This window comes from Thermobia domestica, chromosome 15, assembly GCF_964235325.1.
Source record: "Thermobia domestica chromosome 15, izTheDome1.hap1.1, whole genome shotgun sequence".
Lineage (NCBI taxonomy): Eukaryota > Metazoa > Arthropoda > Insecta > Zygentoma > Lepismatidae > Thermobia > Thermobia domestica.
The window spans coordinates 112,858,812-112,885,300 of NC_137468.1; the positions used below are offsets into that span (position 1 = coordinate 112,858,812).

Below are 26,489 nucleotides of genomic sequence, written 5' to 3' on the forward strand. Positions count from 1 at the left end.
CGGGTGGTGCTCACTGGATCGATGTCACATCCGCGAACGACTGTCATTAGCACCAAAATAGAACCGTCTTTCAACACTAAACACAGTAAATGGTCGTCTTTATATTGTTGTATTCATGACTCTATTCGAACTCGTATGTACACTGGCGAGGCGTCAGCGAAAAGGACCAGCGGTACCAGTGATCGTAGTCCTGCATCCAGCAAATGGTTGCAGGTGGTCTTAGGTGATACTTCAGATGAGTCAGTAACCCTAATCATTGATAAGGTCACCGTATGTCAATACAGCCTGGAGAGTCGTTGTTTGCATGTTCACTGACTTGAACATCAAATACTTTTCATGGAAAGTGTCACGTAATTCTGCTGAACGACCATCGGGCCCCCCAGTGGTGGATCTAGGCCGGGATCCTAGCCCCCCTGTTTTTTGAGTGACAAAAATAATTTAAGCCGTTATTTGCATTTTTTTTTTTAAGTATAGTAAATTCATGATATTGCTATCGTAGTCTGCGTTCTGCCCAACCCCAGATTTTACCTTCTAGATCTACCACTTTGGGCCACGCCTAAAGCCCACGATACACCCACTTTGAAACTCGTTTAACTGCATAAACTGAACTCATCTACATCGTTATGACATGGCTAAAACTTTCACAATCGAATTGAAGCACTGTACGGTGCAGAAAACACTCAAAACCATCCTTTTAACAAGTCAGCAATAGGGTGGAGCGAAAAAATCAAATGTTCGAGTATTAAATTCTAATAGGGCTCAAAAGGTGCGTATTTGCGTGCTAATCAATGGGAAAATAACGAAAATAATCACATTTTGGATCTTGAGTTTACACAAACGCCCTAAAGTTAGAAAACAAATGAAATAAAACACCAAAATTTACCTTTATGCAAAAATCTCAGATTTTCTACTATCGAATTCTAATAGGGATCTAAAACTGAGTACTTGCGTGCTAATCAATGGGATAATAAGGGAAATAATCACACTTTGGATATTCAGTTCGCGCAAACGGCGTAAAGTTTGAAAAAATGACCAAAAAAAAAAAAAACACCAAAATTCACCTTTATGCAAGAAATATATGGATTACTTTCCATTTCATTTCAATAGCGTCCAAGTACTTTATTTTTGTTTTGTGAGGTCATGTTTGTTAATACCTGTAGTTTTTTAATGTGAGTGATTTTATACATTTTATTTTTATAATGATTTTCCAGCTCTTCGCCCATTTCTCAACGTTTTTTTCCTTGAACTCATCACGCGGAGGTGGCTGCAATTCGAGTTTCACCAACACTCTACACAACTCTCCAATCAACTAGAGTGTGCTAAATTATGTTGATTTAGTCAGGAATTTTTGTCTTAAATTCAGATTTTTAAAGTTAAATTTTGGCATTGTGAGTATTGAGAGCAAAGTTGCTCTAATGTAGCCATCTCTGTTTTCTTGTCTGCACACTTTTCCTGCAGACTCTGTGACAAGTTTGACACAACTTCCAACTTCCTGAGTATGACATGGAAAATTTAAGAAGTCAAACTCACGAGTGAATTTGTCATGCATAAGCTTTCGAGCATTGATGGGGGCCACAGCTTACATTTGCTCCAATCTATCAGCTCACTGTAGTCCGTGGTGCCATAAAAGTTCTAACAGATTTCCCCTTCGGATCTTGATTTCTTGCCTCTAGCACTCTTCAGAAGCCAAACTCTCTTACGCGTTCTCTCTCATCCACTGTCTTAGCCAACAATATGTTCTCTGGATAACAGAAGAACGCGTTTCTCTCAATCACAGAATCGATTATTCTTTTAATGTTGTTTAGCAAATGTTTAATTGTTTGAACTACCTTTAAAATATGTTTAGATCAATATTTCACTGATTGATATCTCTCTATGTCGAATCAGACAGGAGCATATTTCTTTATAGTGTAGTTTACAAGCGCTTTGAGTTCGTTTGTAGGGTTTGTTTGAGAAACGTACAACCGTAAGACCCGGTTTGCACATACCAGCCATCAGAAGTAACTGACAGGTCCAGGATCTCTTATAGCCACATCTGAGCACCCTACTCTGTCTAGAACTTGTATGGCACTTTCAATAAATTTTCATGCCACGGACTACAGTGAGCTGATAGATTGGAGAAAATGTAAGCTGTCGCCCCTCCAGTGCTCGAAATTTTAGACAACATACACTAGCTTATAATTTATGCATGACAAATCTACTCGTGAGTTTGACTTCTTAAATTTTTCATGCCATACTCAGGAAGTTGAAAGGAGTATCAAACTTGTTACAGAGTATGTAGAAAAAGTGTGCGGACAAGAAAACAGAGATGGCTACATTAGTACAACTTTGAGAAATGGGCGAAGAGCTGCAAAATTGTTATAAAAATAAAATGTATAAAATCACTCACATTAAAGAACTACAGGTATTAACAAACATAAACTCACACAACTAAAATAAAGTACTTGGACGCTATTGCAATGAAAAAAAAAAAGTAATCCATATATTTCTTGCATAACGGTAAAGTTTCGTGTTTTTTGTCATTGTTTTCAAATTTTAGGCCGTTTGCGCGAACTGAAGATCCAAAGTTTGATTATTTTCGTTATTTTGTCATTGATTAGCATGCGAATACACAACTTTTGAGCTCTATTAGAATTCGATACTCGAAAATTTTATTTTTTCGCTCCACCCTAGTCAACAATTATTGCAGTGAGCTCGAATTTTAAAAAGACCAGTACTCGCTTCCTCGTGCATCACACGCAAATATAGTGTGTCTGCGTTACTGGCTTCTTAGTATTTGTATTTCATTTTCTTTCAGTATTATCTGACGCAAAAAGGGATTAAAAAAAAAAAGTTTAGCGTAACGCGTAACTTTATGATAGGTATAGGTCACCGAAAGTCGTAATCCGGAATTTATGCCCACCACTAGTAATAATCCTGACTGGATTGGATTTTTACAGAATAAAAGATTTTTATTCACAAGAGAGTTCTCTTTTTCTTTGTCATTGCATCTGTACTTTAAATATGAGACTAGCAATTAAAGAAGAGGATCGAATTTTGAATTGTACGGTTGTGCTTTGTTCTGTAAAGGTGTCGTTAGTTAGTAACTACAAATGAAGGATATTAAAATAATTAGGATAATGATAATAGAATGAATAATAACAGTAGTAACCCGAAATAATCCAGAGACAGGGTGTTTCATTTAACAATTGTAATGTAATGTATGAGTCAAAACTTGGTGGATTTTGCTACAAAATGACAACAAAACCATGTCTGTAGATAAATAAATCAATCAATATGAATTTTCAAAGTTGTAAAGTCCTTTTTGATACACCCTGAAGTGGCAACAAACGACATTCCTTTTAGCACATAAAAGATAGTTTTTTTTTTTTTTTAACTAATCAGAAATTTAACATATTTTGTTCAGCTTGATGTGATCTATCGACTGATAAATGTATCAACTTTGAGCATTAATTTAAACAGAAGTTAAAGTGTAAGAGTTAATGAAAACTTCGGGCTGTCTTAATAACCATACTATGTACTATTATCTTGTTAGTACCTAGATGAAAGGTTTAATGAGGGTATACTCAGTATCAGTTTCACTGTAATAGATAACGCGATTCTCATATAGCACAAGTTTTTAGGTTTAGAAACAAATTCATTTTACTTGATTTTCTCGAAAACTACGCATAAGCGTTTACGCTCACCTATATCATTTTATTTTAGCTTATAGATTAGCATATAACTTCTGTTTTACAACCCTTTTTGTTAAATATTAATAATATTGTAGACTTTAACTCTTGTCACGCGAATTCTATCGAGGAATTTGAAGCTTAAAATATATAAAACCCGATAGTCATGCCTGTTGTTCTGTATGGTTGCGAAACATAATCGCTTACTTTGAGGGAAGAACATAGACTGAAAGTATTTTAGAACAAGATCCTCCAAGAGAAACGAGAATGGAGAAAACTTCATAACGGAGAACTACATAATTTATTCGGTTTACCAAACGCAGTCTTGGGAAGTAACGTAACGCAAGTAACGCGTTACTTTTTAAGTAACGTTTCCTAGTAACGCGTTACATTTTTCCAAAGTAACTAACGGTAACGCGTTACAAATTTTTAAGTAACGTACCTAGTTTGCGTTACTTTTTCGCGTTACATTAACTACAATATATGTATATTTTTTTCGGAAACAAATGTTTCTTTCCTGTAAGTAAATTTCTCAGAATGGAACAATGGAGCATGAACGATGTCAGTGACCGACAATTCCTGCACTGTTCGACTTTTCCCGTTTCGCCTTATGACCTCTAGCAATGAAATTAGCATGTAAAACCTGTTATCACTTTTCATCTTAATGCAAGGCGGAACGGGAAATCTCGATGTGCATTTTCCCGTTTCGCCTTACGAACTTTACGTTGGTAGACTTGCAAATACATTAATTTGTTTATTTACATAATCAAAATATAGTGCCACTTGCTGCTTTTGGAAGATGAGGACAGCCTCAGGGAAATCACGTGTACTGATTACAAGCACCTGGAAGATTTTGTCTTAGATTTTGACAGTTCCAAATCAATACATTCAGTGAGTCAACTACGAGTGCAATGGTACTGGTAGTCTATTTTACTTTGAATGGTGTTGTTTTTATAAAGATGGAGAACGAAAATATTTTATCGTTCGAATATTTGAAAGAATACTTTTTCTTAAAAGCTGAAGATGATGAACAGCAGTGGCGTATTTAGGGGTGGGGCTTCCGGGCTTAAGTCCCCTCCCCGAAATCTTACTTACTGTAGTAAAGTATATAAAATATCTTGCAGAATTTTCACATTTTCAGGCAAAGCCCCACCGAAACAAAATCGTAAGTACGCCACTGCTGAACATAATTTAAAAAGTAAAGTGGTGCCCCGGCGGGAAATATTTATCAACAATTAGGGTGCCATAATGAACGGTATTCAGTAAGGGTTTAATATGAATAAACGGTGTTCTGATGAGCAGGCCTACTTTATTGATGTAATGTTGATGGTATGTAATATTAGGGTTCTTTTAGATCAGTTTGTATATCCTAAAGTCCCGTTGATTATAGAGTTTGGAACAACTAGCTTTAAAAAGCATGTATTGATTTTAAAGTTATTGGCAATTTTGATTCACCCCCAGTTCATGTGATCTCATTTCGTCAGTTGTAGTGTAATGTTTCTCTATATTTTGTATTTTTAATTTTACATAGCAACACTGTTATTATTATATAATTAGTTTAGCAGACTAATAATAAGCAACCATTTTTTCTAACGCATAGGGATGGGCACGAGTCAAGCTAAAACTCGACTTGAATCCAAGTCGAGTTTCGAGTCGAGTCAAAAGTAATATTCTCGAGTCGAGTTCCGAACCGATTCACTGTTTTTGGCGTCGAGATTCGAGTCGAGTCGAGTTTGATAAGTGGCTCGCTCGTTTTAACTCGTTTTGAAATCATGGGCTGATTACACTGGAAAGCGAAAGCCATGAGAAATGTAAGCTAAGCAGTAATATGGAATACTTTTAGTGTTGCTCACGAGAGGGGATACTGCTCGCATCTCGTCTCGTCTCGATAGCGAGACTACAAGAGATTTTTTATAACAAGCTTAGCTCGGCTCGGCTTAGCTAAGCCGATAGCTCGAGCCGGCTCGCTTGGGGGGAACTATCGGCTCGAGCTGGCTTGGTTGGGATAAGCCATCTGCTCGGTTCGACTAAACTGAGCGAAGGGCTCTTGCCGACTCGGTTGGGTGAGTTGTTGGCTCAGCTCACTTCTCGGTTTGAGTCGATAGTGAATGAGCTGTGAGCCGATCTGCTCGAGTCGTTGACAATTGTAAACCCGGGCCGAGAAGTTTTGAAGATATTTGGCCAGTGCCCTATAACTTTTAACAAGGTTTGGCTGGAGCCCGAATACTCAACCTAGACCCTCAACCCAAATTCAGAAGCTCGTGAACAATGTCCTTTACTCCTAGACTTCACAACTACCGAGGTTGGCAATCAACTACTTTCTTAGTATTCATATATAAACCGCCTATCTTTCATGTTTATACACAGTGTTGTTATAATAATAATAATAATAATAATAATAATAATAATAATAATAGCGGTAGTAATAGCAGTACGGAAAACTGAAGTAATAAGATTTTTTCCACATATTCAAAGTTTCGGACCTAAAAGTAACGCGTTACTAACGCGTTACATTTTAAGAGAAAGTAAAGTAACTTGTAACGCGTTACATTTTTACAAGTAACTTACCCAACACTGACCAAACGTTGTCATCAAGTCTAGGAGGCTGAGGTGGGCAGATCATGTAGCCAGGATGAAAGAAGGTAGGAACGCTTTCAAAGCCTTAACTTAAGGACCAATCGGAAAACGACCATTACGAAGACCTAGACGCAGATGGGAGGACAATATTAAGATGGATCCAGGGCCGTGTGTGTGTGCGTTATAAATTAATTAATGTCTTAAACATCCGGAGGTGTTTCCTGTCCCCGAGATAAAACGGAAAGTATAGACCAACTTGGGTGTAGAAATGCATCGGAGCTATGAACACCCGAAAATTTTCGGAAAAATGCAAAAACAGCCATACACGGGAACAAAATGTCGGATTGAAATTGGGCAAAAGAGAATGTCCATTATATTTAATTGTAGATTCCATTAGTGTACAATCGGGTGTAGTACAATGGTGATGTAAGGGTGACTCCCAAAGAAATTGCAGTATGCCTTCGGGTATTTTAGCAAACATTGAATGAGGAAATGTACAACAATCAAGTACAAGATTTCAACAATCAAAAGTAATAGTACAGAGTTCAAATTAGAACACTTAGAGTTCGAAAGAGAAATACACATATGTGATTGAGCTATTTTGTCTCTGCACGAAATAAGCTCTCGGAAGAAGAGTTTAAATGAAAAGAAGTCTTTAACGTATCGCAGTTATATCTTAGGCTAATAGTAACGGATGACAAATTTACTGCTTCCAGTCTAACGTAAGAGTGTGTGAAAATGGAAAAAATTACTTTGATCCAGATCAGATTTATAACGACTGTGCATAAGACAGTCAGGCAGCAAAGATCATGTATGATGAACGAGAGTACAAGGGATTCTTCATATCATAACAGTGATTTATCACAAACTATGTCAACACAATTAGGGCGAAAGTAATCTTATTAAAAGGTTTCCTTCTTGTAATACGTAATTCGGTGAAAGATAATAACTCCAAGCACAGAAGAAATGAAACTCGACGAAACACAAGCTGTTGCGTGTGTTGCACAATGATACAAAGAAATACAGTTTCAAACTACCGATTTATTTTGTTTCGTACAATGTGTACACGAGACAGATGTGAATAATAAGAGTTCACAGTCTGATATTGTGGACCATTGACCGTATTGCAAAGATGATATCGGCGAAGAAATTTTTTCTGCATGCGGTGAAACACACCTGAAATTTCGGAGATGACTGCCACAGCTATATTAATTCGAGCAACAAGTTCTTCGGGTGTCGTAGCTGGTGTTGCATACAAAACGCGTTTCAATCACCCCCTTAAAAAGGAATCAAAGGGGTGTGAGGGTGTTGGTAGGGTGAACAAAATCGTCATAACACAAGCCCCCATGCCGTAAAAGTTACCAACACCTAGTGGCCCAATTGCCAGTAAATGTCGATCGTCGATATAGCGAAGTGTTGAAGGACTCCCACCAGTGTGCCCTGGCGGCAAGGTTTCGTCGATTCGAAAGAGATATCTAGAGTTGGGTGTTGGAGTTACCACCGCGTAGCAGCGAGGACTTCATTTTGGTCCGCGCTCCTTCGATTCGTCGCGGAGAATCGCGAAGGGACCAACACGAACAATCGCCAGTCATCTGCATGCGGTTATTATTATATATTATAACCAAATTCAACTGCCCACATGGTGCGATCCGATTTCACGTAGGGGAAATTGAAGAGACCTTATCTCTCGAATGCTAATATGGCCGCGTGGAAAAAATACAAGAAAAATTAGTCTCCTTTGAGGGCGACGGTCACGATATAAACGAATCGCCTCTGGGCTATATCTTTTGCCTCTCCATAAATGAGGTGCATATCTGCCAGCTCATGAATAGCGTAATCTGCCATTGCGCAGGCACGTACAGATTAACACAATCAATTTTACTTAAACACCAACGTCTACACTTTTATTCGACCGTGAATACCTAGACACAATCCTCTAACGTTGAACGCATCACTTCCTATTCTGTTATACAGCAATTCCATCGGACTATGTATATCCCGATTGTGCTCTTTACCTGTTCTCCCTCAATAGCAACTATGAATGCATAATACAAAACTAGTACACAGATGAATTTTAAAAAAATATTTGTAATATGATATTTCGTAGGCCGTCTTTTATAAGGGCGAACTATACCCTTCGCAGGTTCTTTACCAAGTCACTATATGAATTTACTATACTGAAATGGTATGCTACAGTACAACTAAAGCCACTAATTTATAAAGTGATATTTCGCAGGGCGCTCTGTGCGCAGGGTGCACTGTACCCTTCAAATGAGTCTTAATCAACAGTAAAAGTATGTATTCATTGTACAGAACTGTGCCATACAGAAGAATAAATAAAACCGTTTATGCTTGATCTGGTTTCGCAAGGGCGCCTTATGTAAAGGGTGCAGTGTCCCTTCACGGGTTCTTTACCAACAGTAAAAGTATGTATTCATTGTATAGAACTGTGCCATACAGAAGAATAAATAAAACCGTTTATCTTTGATGTGGTTTCGCAAGGGCGCTTTATATAAAGGGCGCAGCGTACTTATCACAGGTTCTTTACCAATAATAACTGTAAGAATTTATTATACAAAAAAACTCGTACCTTTATTTATAATGTGATGTTTCGGAGGGCGCACCGGGACATGTCCCGGTGGGCCAGCACGGGCCTGGATGGATCTGGGAGAAATAGGAATACAAAGTAGAAACTGAATCCAGTTGGCTAAGGATAACAGTCAGTGGAGTGATTTTGTGAACGTGGCATTGAACCTCCGAGTTCCATAGGCCATAGAGTTAGTTTCTTGTACGTAATTTATTAACTCTTATACGTAATTTTATTTATCTGAGTGAGGGGTTTGTGATAATTTTAATGCTTAATTTAATAGATATATTTTTAAAGATACACTTTGTCTAACACTTCGAAGATACCGTAATGGGTGTCATATTTGATGTGATCTGATAAATATTGATATCAATCCCATATAGATGCTGTATCTCTTTAAGGGAACGGTCATTTGAGGAAATGAGAAAAAAAAGAAAGAGAATTATTCATATTTGCATCATGAATGATGTTTCATTATCTGAAGATTTTTGTGCAGTAAAGGCGAGAGGAAAATATTCCAATTTATTCTTCTGTATTTCTTCGAGCGAGGGAGGTGTAATTACCCAAAGTATTTAAACAATGTTGCTCATTACCCGCTAAAGTAATTACACTAATGTTTCTAATTAGATCAGGTTCAGAATTGCGAGTTTCTTCTTTTATCGCTTCGTGGAGTTTCTGTTCTCCCCTTCTTCACACGTTCTTCCCTCTCCTCTGTTCTTTTCCCTTGCGATGCCTAAGAAGAATGTTATTTTTTTTTCCTTTTTACTACTTTTCTTAACGCAATTTTAAAATGTAGCTCTAGAATTATTGTTGACTACCGCTCTTCTGTTGTACTTTTCTCGATCTTAAGCGTTTTTTTTTTAATTCAAATTTCGCGAAATATTTTCCCACATAACAATGGTATTAATTTGGGAGATTAGTTAAGATTAGCTATAAATTAACGTATTTCAGTGTATTAACCGAGAGTATTTACATTATAAGTCTACTAGGTATGGCCTAGAGGTGGCGGCAGGTTTTCGATAACAACTTTTGCTACTATTACAGTAACTCTTTCAATATTTAGATTCAAAATTTTTAATTGAGCCTTTGAAATAGTTTAAACCTGCGAAGACAGTACACTTATTTTTAAATACATAAATCGGAATCCTTGTTTTATATAGAAGTATTCAAGATCTACTGAGAATAAACTTAGAAATAAATAAAACAAGAAAAATCCGCCATTGATATAGTGCTGCTGGCATTTCCTTAGGACTGCAGCTTCATTGGTGAAATTCAAGAGCCACACTGAGAGTCTAAATATTATCATTGTAGCGATTGTTTCTGATCTATGGTAACGAAACTAAACGTGACTTACGAAATACCATGCCGTACCATCAGCAATGTTCGTTGTTGCCTTGAGTTCAGGCTATCATCAGAGTTTCTATTGTAGCAACTTAATGCGAAGTAGAATTTTGTTGAGATTAGTCCACTTCTACTTGGTAGTATTTCTAGTCACCGTCCGTAGTGCAAGGTTGTCGGCGTCCAAGTCCCCTTTTCAACAACCTAAAGATACAAGCGAAGTGTCAAGTGACTGAACATGGACGTCTCTTAAAGGATGGAGTGTATTCCCGTTTTGCACTTTGTATACGTTAAAATTTGGCGTGTGAAAGCAACTGTAGCTTGACGTTTTATACTGATGCAGACACACCTTATGAAAAAATCTGGATCACAGAGAGCTGCCAATTTTGTCCGAAACTGTAGGATTAAGAAGCACTGATAATAGACCTAGTTGACCTTGTCGTTTTTAGTTTGCCATTGTAACTAATCCTGCAAAGACTAATGGAACTTGGGGAGGGGACTATCCACAATTTTCTGATACCATAGTTCGAAGTGTCTTCCTATCCGTGGATGGAAATAGATTGCCTGGACTTTGAGGCAGTCACTCGTACACTCGTATGCATCATCTAAGGTGTCCACAAACTTCTACCTTTCACCGGCAAGGTAGCGTTCTTACAGTTTGTGGCTGTTCGTGGCACATTCAGCAATGTACTGTGGCAGCAACTTGTAAACTTGATTTCCACACCACTTGTTAAATTTAAATTCTAGTTAATAATGATGTTCACCATTTTCAATGTGTGGTCCCCAATTCACTTCAATGGCTCTGTGTTGCTGAATTCGGGCCTGCAACAAGAGTCTTAACATAATGTCACCGTAGTACAACCCACTATGGGTTGTGCATTTCACTGTTTCTTGCCCTCTAAAAGCAGCCCCAGTTTACAGTTGCCTTTTTGAGTTAGTACACAGGAAATGCCTTTCTTATATATATTCAGAAACAACACTTCTTGCGCTGCTTTATGATCTGGAAATAGGAATACTTTGCATTGGCACCCTTCCCTGTACAGTGGTATTCGCTGCTTAATTTTACAAACTGTACATTTCGGAAGAATCTGTCTCACTGCTCTGTGATTCAGTTAGCTTCCACACGTTTCTCCGTGGTGCTACATGCGCACGTCAAATTCGTTAATATAGATCGGTAAAAACCTCTGTATGCGAATGCCAAATAGTTACGAAAATCTGATGCCAGATGCTGTAGGATTCCATTGTCTGTGCTGGTTCCAAATGATGACCTGGCAACATAATTTCCACTGCAGACGACTCAATTGGAGAACAACGAGAGGATTTTATTCCATTCCTTTTTCACAACTTTTCCCGCGTCCACTCACAGTTATTACACGCCTCTCGCCCAAAGCACTTTCAAGCAATCAAAATCCACAGAAGTTCATTGCGTTTGGAGACAACAGATATTTTGTTAAAAGGTATGGCCTGTGTTCCAGTAGTAGCCTCTTCCATGTTTTTGTAGAATGTGAGGAATGATCATGAGACGCATGATTAAGCTTTGGCTTGATTGATGCTGACTGTGTTATCTTTCCGTATTTTCTGGTAATTTCTGCTCTTAGATCGGCCTCAGGATTTCCTGGTAATACTGCGAGTTGATCTTCACACCGCGAATCTTTAGTTTGCCTTGATGACAGTATTTAGCAACCACGATGAACCCTTTCAAGAATGCGTCTTGGAATGTCCTGGTATTCCCTTGCCCTTTCCCAGCTAACATTAGTAAATCGTCTCTATCATGATACAGGTGTTGGCTTCTACTTTCTTATGTATTGCCTGTCCAGTATAATAAGTCGATTCTTCGCAATCACTTTGTAAGAAAAAAAACTTTGTGGTGAACGGGATTTGAACCTATGTTAGATAACTGTATTATTCATAAGGCCATTGCTTTACCCTTACACTATCGGGCCACCGGAAATTACAAGCCAAATATTACTTAGTATAGCCCTGATCTTTGCAACGAAACGGCTTCTTCGTGTAACGTTATTTCCACCAAAGTGCACAACGAAATTAATTGATTGGACGGCCTATAGAGAAATTAATGCCCACTAATAAAAAAAAAAAAAAAAAAACATAATATCGAGGAAAAATTACAGAAATAAAACATATTTAAGAGTAATTTCGCCGTGCAAGTTCAAAAGTACGTGAGTAATCATAATAATAATAAATGTTCACATTCACAGTAGTTGTCTATTATTATTATTATTATTATTATTATTATTATTATTATTATTATTATTATCTATTACCCGCTTCGTTGGGTTAAACTGAGAGAAAATAGTATTATGTTTCGTTACCTACTAGGAAAGTACATGAAGTGGTACGCGGGGATCTTTGTGTGTTATATCGTTGGACAGGTCACACCGAGTATACCTCACATTTGAAATATCTCCCTTGAATGGGGCCTTTTATGGGGCGTGGCGACCATTTGAAGATCAGAAAAAGGCACGCTCCGAAACACCAGAAAACATGGACAAAATAGGAAGCTATGATGTAATTGTTTTGAGACGCGGTATATATATGTTTGAAAGGTAGCTGAATAAGAATCTAACATCAAATGTTATAAATCAAAATGGCGGATCCAATATGGCGGACACAAATTACAAAAAAATAAGGTATGGATCTAAAATTGGATATATAGACACGTGACGTTGCTATATATGAATCGGATACCGAAAAGTGTAAAATTCAAAATGGCGGACAAAATGCTAAACACTGCTATAGAAGTGAAATTGGGTATATGTTTTCGTGGTCGCTGAGTACGAATAGAACGTAAAAAGTGCAAAATGGAATATGACGGATCCAATGTGGAGGACGAAAAATGAAAAAAAAAAAAAAATGTACAGAACGGACATATGTTATTCTTAGACACATAGTAGAAAAATACCTATAGTACATAAGGGGGCAAATAGGGGCAAATGATGTTTTACAATAAACAGGGAACGTGTTTTCTTATACAATCGTGCCAAAATTGAGGCACAAAATGCAGGGCAGGTTTTGTAGCGCATATGAAAGGTTTATGATACGAACGGATTGCAATCATAGAAAATAATTATTTTACTACCAACTCCCTCCCCCGCCCCCGAAGAGATGTGCGAGGATCGGCATGTGTTATATATCGTTGGAAATCTCATATCGACTATACTTTACATCTGTAATATCTCAAGAATGGCGCCTGTAGGGTACGTTGGGACTATTGGCAGATATCCTCTGAAGATCCGAACAGTGACAGTGAAAAGTGCGTGTTTAAAATATCGTTATGCTTCCATAACTGTCTTTCCGATTTCACATTATGCCGTGTACACTTCTGAGAAATATGTATGACAAATGACCACTCTCCCTAGTAGGGATGTTACTGACATCGAGAGTAGTTTCGATCTTGTCTCGGTCTTGTCTCTAATTCGAGACCGTGATGTGCTTTTCTAAATCGAGACGGACCCCAGGTTCGTCTCGATACATATACGTCCATTCTGTAGTTTTGTACATTTTGTCCGCCGTATGGGATGCGTCATATTGCATTTTGCACTTTTAGCATTGGATTCGTACCCCGCGACGACGAAAATCTTTATATACTTGCTTTCAGTTCCATAGCAGTGTTTTGCATTTTGTCCGCCATTTTGAATTTTATATTTTTTGGTATCCGATTTATTCATAGCGACTTCGAATATATCTATATACCCAACTTTAGATCCATAGCTTGTTTTTTGTAATTTGTGTCCGCCATGTTGGATTCGCCATTTTGATTTGTAAACATTTGATGTTAGATTCGTATTCAGCTACCTTTTACACCTATATATACACCGCGTCTCAAAACAATTACATCATAGCTTCCTATTTTGTCCATGTTTTCTGGTGTTTCGGAGCGTGCCTTGTTCTGATTTTCAATTGGTCGCCACGCCCTGTACAAGCCCCATTCAATCGAGATATTTCACATGTGAGGTATACTTGGTGTAACCTTTCCAACGATATATAACACTTGCAAATCCCCGCGTACCACTTCATGTACTTCCCTAGTTAGTAGAGATGCAAAAAAGCCGGCTTTTTTGAATCGATGGTTTTTTTCACATAAAAAGCCGGCTTTTTTTTTAAAAAAAACGAGAATTTTGGAAATTTTGGCTTTTTTCATTTTCATGATTTTTCTATCTAAATAGCTTTCTTATAGTATATTCTATACTTAGATAAGAATTCCATGACCTAAATGCCATATTTCGCTCTAAAATTCACCATCAAGATGGATGGAGCACATGTTTTACGAATTAAAGCTAACATGAAGAATGTAGTATTTGAGAGCAATTTTAGAGGCTATTTAACTTTATTTTAAATTCTGAGTTAGCGATTATTTTTCTTCTCGATATCATTTCAGTTTGTCGTCTGTTTCATTTCTAAGAGCTTAGTACTCTAGCTTCTAACGCAGAAGTTAAACTTACGTTTTTCTATATATCCGTCAAAGCGTACGTTTTTCAATATATCTGTCTAACCGTACTTCCACATTTCTGTTATACTGTAGCTGTGCAACGATTTAGCAATAATTTTCCGGATACAACCTTGAATACTAATTTATACAAATAATCAGTAGGGGATTTAGAAACGTACTTTGGGACGGGTTTCTCTGATTGTTTCATTTTCTAAAATCTCCTAATTTTATTTGGGAGGAGCTTGAAGTTTATGAGTACAGGCATAACTAATTCTGCATTTCGTTTCGTTTATATATTTAGCGATAATCTTCCGGATACAACCTTGAAGATCATTTTATACTGAGAATCACTGGTGGATTTAGAAAAGTATTTTGGGAGGGTTTTTTTCTTACTAATGTTTAGTTTTTCTAAGCATTCGTAATTTTTATTTGACGGCAGCTTAAAGTTTATGAGTAAAGGCATAACTAATAGATATTTCGTTTGTTTTAGACATTCCGTAATTTTGGGGAACAGGCTTCAGTCCGAAAGACCGCCCCCTCTAACCTTCGCAAAACCGTCACTGCTGGTAATTAGTAATAATAACGATTTAAAAACAATAAGAAATGAAGTCAGCCAACTCACAGTACACGTACTATTTCTACTTCATAGATGGAATGAAGAAAAGTTTTGTCAGAATGGTCGAATGCTGAGTTGAATTCCGGACTTCTCGATAGAAGCGCAAAAGCTCCAGTCAATCATGTTTGTTGTGCAGTTTTATTTATCTTAACTTAAATATATTCCGTAGTCCTTTTTTTTGTGTGTGTGTTGGTGGGGTGGGGAGAGTTCCATAATGATATGAAGGGTGTGAGCCAAGAACATGGTAACTAACAAATTTTCAATTGCTGAGTTACGCAGCATCAGATAGGCAGCAACGCATACCTCTTCGTTTAATCCCTCGTGTATAGACTTATGTGAAAAATCAGCTTTCCGACTTTCAAAATGGATTGTGCAGCAGAAAATTTCTAATTTCATAAAATAGTAAAATTATGGGTTACCATGTTCTTATCTCACACCCTTCATGTTCAATCCCTCTTGTTAAAAATACAGAAAACTTGAGGACTGAATAAACCGTGATGGTGCTTATATAAAACTGTAGAATTTCAAGAATATACAAAACCAAAAGCTCTAGGTGTGCAGCCTTTAAGTGTATCATACAAATCTAAGTATTTTTCTTATGTTTTATTTTAATTTTATTTTGTTCCGAAAAGAGGGTATGGAATATTTTGAAGTAAAAATACTACATAGAATTTTGCTACTTATTTGAGTATTTTTTTTAAAAGAAGTATTTACTTTTAGGGTTGGATAGTTTACACCAGCTGTTTTTCTTCTTTTTTTAAAAAATAAACAACTGGTTTAAACCGAAAAAAAAAAAGGTACGAAAAATGCGAATCGTGTGAACTTCATGGTGACGTTTCCATACATCAAACCATCTGCATTAGTTTTATTTCCTTTTCACCTTTTAATCAAGGTGTTTCATGTTCAATTCTCGGTCGAACCACAACCCTTCTTTCATGCGTAAACAAAGTAGCAGTTCGGATGTCACTTTAAGCGAAAGTCTTCTCCTTGATAATCTCGTTATTACGTAAGGATGTTAAGCCTGAACATACGAAACGAAACTAAATTGTATATTTCTGCATGCCTGAATGCCTGTTGTTTTATAAAGAAGCCAAGGTTGCTTAAATATACTGATATAATTTGACAAAATTTATCGATTGCCTACGTAGCTTCCAACATTAGCTTGGATTGTACTTTCAATGATATGTACGCACTAAATTTGTAATTTAATACCTCAGTTTTAGCGTACTGATTATGATACGTTGACCTTTAAATTTTACATGCAAAGCAATAACAGGATTTTTTCCGTTATTGTTTTACATTTAGAGTAATGACGGGATTTCCCCGATGGCTAGGGCGGGAGTTTCTCAATTTAAGAAATTTACTGACCGGTCTTCTTTAAGCTTATGTGACCTCTTCCAGCATAACCCCGTTGTTGCATAATAACACCAAGGCGAAACAAACTTATTTCTGTCAATATGCAATATAAATACATAAAGCAAAATATCTAAACCCAGAGAAAACCTGGTTTAAACCAAAAAAGCCTAGTTTAAACTCCCCCCAAAAAACGGGTTTTTGGCATTTTCAAAAAGAACCATGGCTCTTGCCAACCCTGCTTACTTTTGTATGTAGGAGGTTAAAAGAAAAATCTTATTATATACATTGGTTAATCCTTTGGTATTCATAATGTAAATATGTTGAGAAGTAAAACTGTTTGAAATATCTTTTCGAAATTCATGGTTTATTTTCGAGGTTTTATATTATTATCGTTATCAACCACTAATTAAATAACTTTTTGTGTTGTAGAGAAGCGAAATAAAATCTGGTTTATCAATTTAAAGCAGAATTTTCAAAAAAGCCCAAAATTTCCCAAGCAAAAAAGCGAAGCAGAAAAAACCTAGTTTTTTTTCCAAAAAAGCCGTTTTTTTTTTCGAGCCCTTGCATCTCTACTAGTTAGTCACTGTTTAATATTACTAAGGCGATCTTTGATATCGGTTATTGTCGATGAGTTTTATATATCCTCTTCCCACCCTATGGTTTGAGGTACGGCATCTGCAGTGTCGTTGGTGCCTTCCATTTCAATTCAGGCAGAGCATGTACCATCACCATCTCAGATATTGTTGAAACTTTTTTTATAGCAACTAGACATGTTTTTAAGAGACCCATATTTTTTTGTTTTGTCGAAAAAAATTTTCCCGCCAAGTAATGGGCCATCAAAGACGGGGAGTACAATTTATGAATTGTAAAAGACATGGAAAATGGTCAATTTCGGAGCCTCACCATTCGGCTATGGAGACAGGTAGAGTTATAATTCTTGTTGTAGTATGTACATAGGGATATAAATAAACTATATTTTATTATAGTTTGGTTTGCGCATGCGTATCTTTTTGTACATAAATTAACAAATGAACGTCAATTTATCTGAAAAGTCGAAGTTTGCGAATTTTTTTCGAGCACTTCCGGTTCGAATTTTAAAATTCTGTTTTCACGGTTGGTAAGACCTAGTTACCCGCTTTCCGAAAAAAATTTTGTATCGCTTCTGTGGTCAACCGTTTTGTCGCAAAAAATTCGAGAAATTGTAAAATTTTCAAAAATCGCCATTTTCTCGAAAACGCCATTTTTTAAAATTCTGAAATTTTGTCAGATGGTTCAACTTTACCTGAATAATAAACACACCAAATATCATTCTCGACCAATGCTTCATGGATTAACTGCAGCCTTTTAAAGTTAGCGAAGTTTCGCTAATTTTGATGTCACAGTTAGCAACACTGGGAACAATGAAAGTGCAATGATTTGATGATGTTTGTGGTTCACATTCATTAAATGAAGAATAAAAGGTTTTCTTGGCTGGTTTTTTATTATTTTGAACAAAGAGACTCTCTGAAATAGTAAAATGAGCCCCCCCCCCTACTCCTCCGTTTTCTTAAACTGAAGTAATCTGAGGTGGAAATTACGATTACGAAACACACAAATTTTAAGTTTACTTGAAATGGCCATCCAATGAATTCTGATGATCTATAAAAGGCCTAAACTATTACCTCAGTATGATTTGGAATGCTGCAGACAAATTCTCAATTAAGTGCGATGTCATTACAGTGATCGAAAAATGACAAAAAGTTTAAAAAAAAAATCGAAACGTTTTCTTACGCGTTCCAAAGAAATGTACTGAATTTTTAAACAGAACAATCCCAGCATAAAAATGGGTCACTCGGAATTTTATAGTGTTCGACTAAAGTGTGTCAGTCCGCAACCTGAGAGGGAAGTGTGTGTGTGTGTGTATTGTGCAAATTTTAAGTTAGCTGCTACTGCGTTGCTACAAATCAAAGGTGCAACCTGTATTGAAGCTCTCATGAGTGACCTATTTTCTTTAGTAGTATGATCCGTAGAAAATGACAGCTATCTTCTTCAAGAATGTGGTGAATGTCCTGGAATGGAAGAAATAAGTGTGGTGTCTTTAATTATTGATCCTGATGAAAATGAAAGTGATTACATATGCCATATGGGAGAATAATGATCTCGTTAAAAAAAAAAAAAAAAAAAACTGTGCCACTTTCTGTTTTCGTATCGTACATTGCCGGTTTAACTGTAAGAATTGTAATTCATGACTACATCAAGAAAATCCAAAGAGAATCAATTGCTACCGAAAACCACGGTATAAAATTTCAAGATACAAATTCTATTTTACTTCATGTGGACTTCGTTGAAAACTGGACTGTTATTCTGCAAAGTGCAATTCAGAGTTATCACCGAAATATGAAACAATTAACAGTTTTGTTGTAATAAACGACGATAAAACACACGATTCGGCTCATGTACTCATAGTCATAGACAAGATTCTAAACATACTCGAAGAAAAGCGCAAATATATATAATAGAAAAAGGTTTGAATACGTGAAAATAGGTGTCTACAATTTCCCAAACCGTGTCAGTGATTTCTGATGGTGCTGCATCCCACTTTAAAAATCGCTTTCAGATGTTCGAGATGCAGACAGGTCCGATAAAGCAGTGTTTTTGCAGTGAAACCGGCCATGCAAGGGTCTCTGCGACGGTAGTGGGGAAGGGGGGGGGGGGCAAAGAATGTGGCAACGCGCCATGGCCTTAGGCTAAAACAGATACACAGTATTAAAACCGCAGAAGAAAAAAATGAAAGTTTTGCTTTCCTCGGTTATGCGAAAGGAGACGGTGATTATGAGAAATGAATGAAATGATGGAATGCAGAACGGCACGAGCTGGGATTGAACCAGGGATCCCAGACACCCGAAGTGAACGCTCTACCACTGAACCACCGCGTCCCCACTAAAACCACAGGAGAATTCGTGAGTATAGTGCAAGTACAAACTCCGGGTATTACTCTCGTTTTGTTATCTGGAACTGAATTCGACGACTTCCGGAAGAAAAAAGGGAAAGTATGCGACCGGTAACTGGTATTCAACGAAGTTATCTTTGGCTTTCGGAAAACTGCGAAGTTTTTATGGCAGTAACGGGTCACCATGAACTAACTTAAACTTCCCCCAAAATCGAACTTTTGCAATTCAAAGTGTAGATTTAAGAAATCTGCAAAAGGGAACTTTTGTTATATACATATATGTATGGTAACCAGTGGTGCGTAGCAGAAATATTATGAATAAATCATGAATTACGTGAAGTTTAAGTGCTGTTTATGCTTCCACATGAACCTTCAGCAGGGTACAGGTTTCCAGAAAAGCATAAAACAAGTGAAAATAAGTGTTTTGTGACTATCGACAATGTGCTACGCAGGGGCGGATCCAGGACGGACTTCTGGGGGGGATTGTAATACTGCTACTTAGAGCTACTTTTAAGAGCTCCAAACTCTGGGATGGGTTTTATTTATATATATATATATATAAGAAAGTTTCTTCTTCTGGGGGGCGGCAATCGTCCCCCTAGATCCACTCCTGGATGAGTTATGAGTGAAGCAACATCTATTGGAGCACCTGCACGGTTACATGCTATTAGCAAAGAAGACAACAACCAAGCAAATGATTGGTCCATGTAAAAAAAAAAAAAAAAAAAAAAAATCAGTGAAATTTTGTTTCCGAAGACCCTTTTAAGTAAGTGAACTTGAAATTTGTGTGTTTCGTAATCGTAATTTCCACCTCAGATTACTTCAGTTTAAGAAAACGGAGGAGTAGAGGGAGGCTCATTTTATTATTTCAGAGAGCCTTTTTAATCAAAATAATAAAAAAACAGCCAAGAAAACCTTTTATTCTTCATTTAATGAATGTGAACCACAAACATCATCAAATCATTGCACTTTCATTGTTCCCAGTGTTGCTAACTGTGACATCAAAATTAGCGAAACTTCGCTAACTTTAAAAGGCTGCAGTTAATTCATGAGGCATTGGTCGAGAATGGTATTTGGTGTGTTTATTATTCGGGTAAAGTTGAACCATCTGACAAAATTTCAGAATTTTAAAAAATGGTGTTTTCGAGAAAATGGCGCCCAAAAATGGCGATTTTTGAAAATTTTACAATTTCTCGAATTTTTTGCGACAAAACGGTTGACCACAGAAGCGATACAAAATTTTTTTCGGAAAGCGGGTAACTAGGTCTTACCAACCGTGAAAACAGAATTTTAAAATTCGAACCGGAAGTGCTCGAAAAAAATTCGCAAACTTCGACTTTTCAGATAAATTGACGTTCATTTGTTAATTTATGTACAAAAAGATACGCATGCGCAAACCAAACTATAATAAAATATAGTTTATTTATATCCCTATGTACATACCACAACAAGAATTATAACTCTACCTGTCTCCATAGCCGAATGGTGAGGCTCCGAAATTGACCATTTTCCATGTCTTTTACAATTCATAAATTGTACTCCCCGTCTTTGATGGCCCATTACTTGGCGGGAAAATTTTTTTCGACAAAACAAAAAAATATGGGTCTCTTAAAAACATGTCTAGTTGCTATAAAAAAAGTTTCAACAATATCTGAGATGGTGATGGTACAATTTTATATTTTTTTGCCTGAGTTGAAATGGAAGGCACCCGTTGTTCATCTCAGCGAGCCGGAAAACTAGAGATGCAAAAAAGCCGGCTTTTTTGAATCGATGGTTTTTTTCACATAAAAAGCCGGCTTTTTTGGGAAAAAAACGAGAATTTTGGAAATTTTGGCTTTTTTCAACTTCATGATTTTTCTATCTAAATAGCTTTCTTATAGTATATTCTATAGTTAGATAAGAATTCCATGACCTGAATGTGATATTTCGCTCTGAAATTCATCATCAAGATGGATGGAGCACATGTTTTACGAATTAAAGCTAACATGAAGAATGTAGTATTTGAGGGTAATTTTAGAGGCTATTTAACTTTATTTTAACTTTTGAGTTATCGACATCTTTTTTTCTTCCCTAGTTTGTCATCCGTGTTTCATTTCTAAGAGCTTTTAGTACTCTAGCTTCTAGCGCAAAAGTTAAACTTGCCCGTTTTTCTATTTATCCGTCAAAGCGTACGTTTTTCAATATATCCGTCAAACCGTACTTCCACATTTCTGTTATATTGTAGCTGTGAAGTGATTTAGCAGTAATTTTCCGGACACAACCTTGAATACCAATTTATACAAATAATCAGTAGCGGATTTAGAAAAGTACTTTAGGATGTTTTTTTCTGATTGTTTCGTTTTCTAAAAAGTCCTAATTTTATTTGGGAAGTGCTTGAAGTTTATGAGTACAGGCATAACTAATATTTCGTTTCGTTTATATGTTTAGCAATAATCTTCCGGATACAACTTTAAAAATCATTTTATACTGAGAATCAGTGGCGGATTTAGAAAAGTATTTTGGGAAGGGTTTCTTACTAATGTTTAGTTTTTTTAAACATTCGTAATTTTTATTTGACGGGAGCTTAAAGTTTATGAGTAAAGGCATAAATAATAGATATTTCGTTTCTTGCAGACATTCCGTAACTTTAGGGAACGGGCTTCATTCCGAAAGACCGCCCCCCTAACCTTCGCAAAACCGTCACTGCTGGTAATTAGTAATAATAACGATTTAAAAACAATAAAAAAGGAAGTCGCCCAACTCACAGTACACGCACTATTTCTACATTCACAGATGGAATGAAGAAAAGCTTTGTCAGAATGGTCGAATGCTGGTTGAATCCCGGACTTCCCGATAGAAGCGCAAAAGCTAATCACTCAGTCATGTTTGTTGTGCAGTTGTATTTAGCTTAACTTAAATATATTCCGTAGTCTTTTTTTTTGGGGGGGGGGAGTTCCGTAATGATATGTTGAATCCCTCTTGTTAAAAATTCAGAAAACTTGAGGATTGGGTAAACTGTGATGGTGGTTCTATAAAACTTAACTGTAGAATTTCAAGAATATACAGAACCAAAAGCTCTAGATGTGCAGCCTTTAAGTGTATCATATAAATCTAAGTTTTTCTCTTGTTTTATTTTAATTTTATTTTGTTTCAAAAAGAGGGTATGGAATATTTTGAAGTAAAAATACTACATACTATTTTGCTTTGCGTATTCTTTAAAAAGAAGTGTTTACTTTTAGAGTTGGCTGGTTTACACCAACTTTTTTCTTTTTAATAACTGGTTTAAGCCACAAAAATAAAAAGAATGAAAAATGCGAATCGTGTGAACTTCATGGTAACGTTTCCAGATATCAAACCACCTGCAATAGTTTTATTTCCCTTTCACCTTTTAATCAAGGTGTCCTATGTTCAATTCTCGGTCGAACCACAAACCTTCTTTCATGCGTAACCCAAGTAGCGGATCGGATATCAGTTTAAGCGAAAGTCTTCTCCTTGATAACCTCGGTATTTCGTAAGGATGTTAAGCCTAAATATACGAAACAAACCAAATTGTATATTTCTGCATGCCTAAATGCGTGTTGTTTTATAAAGAAGCCAATATTGCTTAAATATATTGATAGAAATTGGCAAAATTTATCGATTGCCTACGTAGCTTCCAACATTAGCTTGGATTGGACTTTCAATGATATCTACGTACCGGTACTAAATTTGTAATTTAATACCTCAGTTTTAGCGTACTGATTATGATACGTTGACCTTTAATTTACATGCAAAGCAATAACAGGATTTTCCCGTTATTGTCTTACATTTCAAGTAATGACGGGATTTCCCCAATGGCTAGGGCGGGAGATTCTCAACTTAAGAAATTTACTGACCGCACTTCTTTAAGCTTATGGGATTCTTCCGGCATAACCCCGCTGTTGCATAATAACATCAAGGCGAAACAAACTTATTTCTGTGAATATGTAATATAAATACATAAAGCAAAAAATCTAAGTCAAAAAAGCCTGGTTTAAACCAAAAAAAGCCTGGTTTAAACATCCCCCAAAAAAACGGGTTTTTGGCATTTTCAAAAACAACCACGGTTCTTGCCAACTCTGCTTACTTTTGTATATAGGAGGTTAAAAAATTCTTATTATATACATTGGTTAATCCTGTGGAATTCATAATGTAAATATTTTGAAGAAAAATTGTTTGAAATATTTTTTCGAAATTCATAGTTTATTTTCGATGTTTTATATTATTATCAGCATCAACCACTAATTAAATGATTTTTTGTGTTATAGAGAAGCGATACAAAGTCTGTTTTATCAATTTATAGCAGTATTTTGAAAAAAGCCCAACATTTCCCAAGCAAAAAAGCAAAGCAGAAAAAACCGAGTTTTTTTCCAAAAAAGCCGGTTTTTTTCCGAGCCCTTGCATCTCTACGGAAAACTATGAATTCGACACTGATACTGGTTATTTCGATCAGTTTTTGTCTCCTCCTCCTTCAAGTTGCGGGGCTGAATTTGAATTTAAACAGCATCAGATGTGTCACTGTTAATCTCACCGACTCCAAAAAATATAGATTCACCACTAATACCGGTCATTTTTCGTTCTTTTTTAAATGTCGCTTCCTCTCCCACCTCTTAAGTTACACCGTCAAAGTGATATGACAGAAACCATTTCAGGTTCGAACTTCATGTAGGTTGAAAATTTGATCCAGATTTGTTTGGTGGTTCAAGAGTCATTAAATTTTATTTATTTTTATACATCTCCCTCTCCCATTTCTCTCCCCAAGTTCTCCCGTGAAAGTGAAATAATAAAAATCATCTCAGGTCCGAACCTCACCTATGTTAAAAATTTGATCGAGATTGATCCTTTGTTTCATGAGTTATCAAGTTTTATTTATTATTTTTAACTCCTCCCTACCTTCAACCCTAAGCTAAATCGTCAAAGTAAATAGATAAATACCATCTTACGCCCGAACTTCATCTATGTTGAAAATTTAATCGAGATCGGTCGGGTGATTCAAGAGTGATGAAGTCACAAAGACAGTCATTTTCATTTTCATTCTTTTACATATATCTCCCTCTCTCCGGCCCCTACATTGCACCGTCAAACTGAAATGATAAAAGTCGTTCCAGATCCAAACCTTATCTATGTTGAAAGTTTGATAGAGATCGGTCTGGTGGTTCAAGAGTTGTTAGGTTTTATTCATTTTTATGTATCAACCCTCTTCCTCCCCATAAGTTCTACCGTTAAAATGAAATGGTAAAAAAGCTTCCCAGGCCCGAGATCGGTTGGGTGGTTCAAGAGATTAGTAGCCACAAACATAGTTACTTTCAATTTTATATTGTAGGTTATTATTATTATTATTATTATTATTATTATTATTATTATTATTATTATTATTATTATTATTATTTGCGTACTTTGTACTTGCACAGCGAAATTACTGCAAAATATGTTTTATTTCTCAAATTTTTCCCCTGCATTGTATGTTTTTCCTTTAGTAGTGGGCATCAATTTCTCTATAGGCCGCCGAACAAAATGAATTTCGTTGTGCACTTTGGTGCAAATAACGTTACACGAAGAAGCCGCTTCGTTCCAAAGATCAGGGCTAAACTAAGTAATATTTGGCTTGTAAATTCAGGTGGCCCAATAGTGTAGGGGTAACGTGATGGCCTTATGAATAATACAGTTATCTAACATAGGTTCAAATCCCGTTCGCCACAAAGTTTTTTTTCTTACAAAGTGATTGCGAAGAATCGACTTATCATACTGGAAAAGCAATACGTAAGAATGTGGTCGCAAACACCTGTATCATGATAAAGACGATTTACGAATATCGGTTGGGAAAGGGCAATTGAATTACCAGGACATTCCAAAGACATCATTGATCTGCAGTATACACTTTTCGTGTTATCGTTCTCAGAAAGAAACACTATATTTGCTAAACAAAGTTTGGCTAAAGCTATGGGTGGTGTAGTGGTAGCGTGTTAGACTTCTAAATGGAAAATCTCGGTTGGATTCCCCATCAGGTAGTTTGATTTTTTTCGCATAAAATAATGGCTGCAAACAGATTTATCTTCTGATGGAGAACTTACAAAGCATCACTGGCGATAATTTGAGTAAACAGTTTGTGCGTTCTACATCATACACTGCAATGATAAGTATGTTTCATATTTAAATTCGCCCCCTCCCTCCCTCTTTTTCTTGACGTTTCATTATCCTGCCTTTGCATCTTTCACTTCTCTCCCCTCTCACGCACACACGCACTTTATGTTCTAAAGTTAAAACGAAGCAAGAGCGCAATATACCTGGTCTGGAGAATCTAATTAACTGGGAACTTCGGCGGTGTTTTTCGTGCTCTGTGCGTGACATCTCCAGTCCTGGTGATCTCTGACAGAAATATTGCTTAAACACACGGAAATAAGTAAAATCTCTCTTTTATTCCCTGGGTTACCGAGTCTCAGTCGAATTACCGGGTCACTACGGATTTGAATCCTCGACGCAGTGGTGGTCTACATCATCCGACTGACACGATTATCTGTTTGAGCTCTTAACGTGTTCATTCTATCAGTGCAAATTACGTTATATTCGGAAGAGATGAAATCAATGGTGGATGTTCGGAAAAGACTAGAAAATGGTAACCTCTTTGGTTATTTGAAAACAGAATTTTATTTATACTAGTTCGACACGAAATTTGTTTCCATCCTATAATTCAATGTCTTTTATTCACGTTCAAATTTGAAACATGCTAAATCTAAGAGGAACATAAACTTTTCCTTTCGAACATTTGCAAGTTATCATTACGATACAGTTTGGACTTTTAATATAGGGTATTTCTGATAGAAGTTTACCAGTAAAATAGCACTCTTGAATTTTCTCTTTGTTTTCGTTTCGTTTTTCTTTCTTTCTTTCTTTCTTTCTTTTTTTTTTTTTTTGTTCAGTTTTCATTAGTATTCTGAAATGGAGGATATGACTAACGCTATCTATTGGGTATA

General features: G+C 36.5%; 1 protein-coding gene across 1 annotated transcript in view; it reads left to right on the forward strand.

Annotated features, from left to right (window-relative positions):
- Window positions 1-26,489, forward strand: part of LOC145671207 (ubiquitin carboxyl-terminal hydrolase 48-like) — a 727,624-nt gene that overhangs the window by 636,703 nt on the left and 64,432 nt on the right. The gene's annotated exons all lie outside the window — the stretch shown is intronic.